Raw genomic sequence first — 4,352 nt, 5'->3', positions numbered from 1 at the left:
TACCATGTGAATTCATGGATTTTTTTTTCACATTCTGTCTCTCACAGTTGAAGTGTACCTCTGGTGCAAATCACTGACCTCTGTCATCATTTTAAGTGGGGGAACTTGCACAATCGGTGGCTGACTAAATACTTTTTTGCCCCACTGTATTTACAAGTAGACCTTGGAACGATTCTCCAGCTCCATATTTTCATTCTTTGACTTGACTACAGGAGCTTTACATGAGTCACAGTTCAAAATAATCCATCCCTTCTTTCATCCTGTTTCTGAGATAAGATATTTTAGCCCCGTCCCCCTTTAAACCCACCCTCCACTTTAAAAGCAGGTGAGTGAGCTTTTGTGCAATCACATCTATCTGCTTGAGATGATCAACTTCGAAACCAGAGCTTTTAGATCATTGTGATTACTTTTACATACTTTGGCCCGATTATTCAAAAATATTGTTTAATGAAAATGTAAACAGGAAAAGAAAAGCACAATAAATCCAGTTTCAAAATGGGATGCATTTACTGTATTTGCATCCCAAATACACACTATTGAACAATCTATTTTAAGTAAAACATATTTGACACTTCTAAGTTGTTCCTCTTTGTCTTTTTATGTCTTTTTTAAACATTTTTAAAGTAATAGTAGCAGCCAACACAACATTCATTCATTTTCAAGTGTCTACAATGTTATAAAGACAGTGCTACATCAGGACCCTCAGAGTCTGACCTCTTTGCAGTTCACCTTCACCATCTCCACATCCTATCAAAGTTGGTTAATTGTCAGCTTTCTGTCAGTAAACTAGTTTGTAAACTTGTTTAAAACAAAGAAACAAAGAAGAAAATGTATATTTGGGTTCTAATAATGCAAAAGAGATTACTTTCAGTTAAAATGTTTGTTAATTGGTTAAATTGAGGGTTTTCTTAAGTTTCTAAATGATGAAGCAAGCCAGGAGCTGCCATATTAACTGTTCAAATTCCTAAATAATGAGGAACGGTGTTCATTACCTTTATTATCTTCCTTTTGCAGAGGACACACTGTACAATTTGTTTAGCATAGAAATCAGAAAACCCCACAAATCCATCCCATAACTCATAGTGTTTACAACAACAAAACATTAACTGAAAAGCAGCAAGAAATCACATAAATGTTAATACTCCGTTTTCATACTACTACTGTGATTGCCTGCCTTTCATCAAGGTTTTCGAAAGAGGTAAACTGGAATGAACAGCTCTTTTCACAATGTAAACTTGATGATATGAGGTAAAAAAAAAATGTCAAGTAACATAATTGGTTTAATTATTACTGTTTAGGCCAACACTGGCTAAATGCTGATTGGACAACTGATTGCTGAACTCTGACACCCTAATCCGTACCTGTGACCACCAGCAACCTTCACTATGCTGACCTTTGAACCAGAGGATCACATAAATCTCCATAAAATATAAACTGCTGCATAGAAGAACCTAAATTGAAAGTGCCATGTATTGCAAAAATTATAGTTAATACTGGACCTTTGAGGAAAGACTAACAACTGAAAACGTGCTGCTGTGATTAAAATGGCCTTTCATGATGGCTCTGCACAGTCGCAAACACTTTGTAAGATAGGTATAAAAAAGTGCAACACAAATAAAGAATCATTACTTCAATGTAGCTTATGAACTGAATTTAAGGCAGCAGTGTAATCCAGTTTGCATTAGATATTTCCTCAGTTTTCCTCACTAACTTGACTTCAAAGGCAGATTCTCAAAGCCACGATTAAGGTTAGAGCAAAAAGTGGACCATCCTTTTTCTATATGACAACATTTGTCAAAAATTGAAATTTTGCAGCAGGATGTCGTTTTTCATGTGACCTGCATAAAAAATATTAACTATCTCAGATAATCCTGCAGACATCAAAGGCCGAACACCGTTCACAATCAGTTTTAAATGCCTCACACGGCATCAGTGCATTCTGGTCACACCTGAATACACTGAATGAAATCCTGAGAACAAATTGTTGGCTGAGTAATACAGTACATCTTTGTGGCTGGAGCTAGCTTACAAAACGGCTCAAAATTGTAGTTTCTAACCAAGACACACAAAAATATTTAAAAGACATAGTTTAGGATTAATTTCCCTAAATCATTGCTCACCTACTATTTTAAGGTAGTAGTAAACTGGGGTTGTTTTTTTATTGTACTATTTAACATATAAATATGAAGTGCTATAAAATATCCATAAACTTTCCCAATAAATATCCACAATATTCATGGCATGTAAGCTCATCAAGTTCACAGTTCATGGCATTTAATTAATGATAAACATATTTTTGCTAATATAACCTAAATTATTTTTTTTCTGCAATTATGTGGAATCCTGAGCACTGTTGAGAAGCAGCACAGGAGCTAGTTTTTTCAGCTTGCGTGATTTATCATATTACTGGTTCCTAAATGCAGACATCCTAAGAATAGATGTTTGCATAGATGTTGCTTGACATCAAGATGTCAAGATGAAGCAACTTGATGAAGGTTTAAGATCAATAGTGGTTTCTTTTGTTTTTTTTTTTGTTTTTTTTTTATTCTAGCTAGATGTTTGTTTTTTTACACATAGCTTTTCATGGCAAGCTTTTCTTTGCTGTGTGTTTCAAAGCTAAAACTAACAAATTGGGACTCAGCTGCTAGTGATAGCACAAAGTCATTTGTTCAAGTCTTGGAAAAAATAAATGTAGAAGATTGTGGAGGGTGATGTAAACGTGCACTGCTTTGTGGTCCAGCTCTGAGGGACTTTAACAGCAGGTTATACGTAACATTGGCTGCAGTGTCATTACAGTGAGGTATAAGGAACAGTAATCTGTAATGGACTGCTGCTTCATGAATATACAGATTTGGTACAATATTCAATATTCAAAAATAAATTTTAAACATATTTGCAATGTCATCTTTACCTCTCACTATTTGAACACACATCTTTGCTCTTCTTTTGTTGAGTGAGCAAGTATAAAATACTGCAGCACGTCCTACTTACATCTACATATGACCTCTAAACTCTTATCCTCATCTTTGTCTTAATGTATGGAATTATATTTATATCAAAATTCATATGTAATATGACACATAATCACTATCATATAATATATCTCCAAAAAGTTGATTCTGTTCATCTGGACGTAGTGTTTCAAAACAGATGAACAGAATCAACTTTTTGGAGATTTACTTTCCTGGATGATTGAGAATACATCAAGATATCATATAATATATTTTTACAGATTCAGATATTCATTTCTCACTTAAGCAATTAAAACCCTCAGGTGCCAATTCAATAACCCACACGTGTTTAACTCAGCAGCCTACACAAAGCAACTATCGTTCTTGCCAGAATGTCTGCTTAGTGACCATTGCAGCAGATTCATGATAAAAAGAATTATGTATATTGGGTATAATCCATTAATCAATTGATGGATTATAAATGATTGATTAGTACATGGTTATTGTATTGCATATCAACAGAGGAGCCAGGTATGTCATCTTACCTGTAACATTGAGGACACATTGGTTTGTAGCTGCTGTTGCTATTAAAGACAACGATGCACTGATATGCGCCCGTGTCACTGAGCCTCAGATCAGTTAGGAGACATTGAAGTCGTCCTTTCGTGGCGAGCTGTGGATCACACTGCAGTCGTCCTCTGTAGATCTCATGTACATAAGGTTTAGTGTCAGACCCAGTGCTGTAAGAGTAAATGCTAGTCTTCAGTTTCACATTCCATACGTGCCGGACAGGACTCTTGTCCGTGTCAACGGGGAAAAACCAGGTCATTGTGATATTACTATTTTCTTCTGCCTCATAGACATCCTGTTCTACACTCACGGTGAATTCATTCTGACCTGCAGGAGTAAAAAAGGAAACACACAGGGAATAAATTAGGAGTTATGCCATCAACAAGTAAAAGATGCTAAAACATGCTCTTAGTCCACGATATTCCAAGACTTTCACTTACTGGCTAAATGGCTACAAACTATGAACCCCTTCTCCATGTGGAGGTGAATTCCTACTGGAGTTAATGCATTCACAAGATTTTCATAAACCCTGACCTTGAGGTCAAAGTCACCGAGACCTTAATGCGTCTGAGATTTTCAGTAGTAGATTTTCACCTCGTTTGGCATTTAGAATACATTTAGACTCCAAGTGGCAACAATCACAAAAGATGTAGTTAACTGCCAAAAGTAAACATTAGAAAAATCATACTTTTATAATTCATTTACTCCCCTCACAGGGTTTTGGCTTTTTAACCTGAAAGAGGGTTTTGTGATCATATTTTAAAATTAATCAGACTGTCAAATAGATGGGATTGAACTACTATTTATTTCTTTGAAACTGTTACTGTTTTT

This window comes from Pundamilia nyererei, unplaced genomic scaffold (assembly GCF_000239375.1).
Source record: "Pundamilia nyererei isolate P.nyererei 1_Seehausen unplaced genomic scaffold, PunNye1.0 scaffold00815, whole genome shotgun sequence".
Taxonomy (NCBI): domain Eukaryota; kingdom Metazoa; phylum Chordata; class Actinopteri; order Cichliformes; family Cichlidae; genus Pundamilia; species Pundamilia nyererei.
This window is presented reverse-complemented; position numbering follows the sequence as displayed.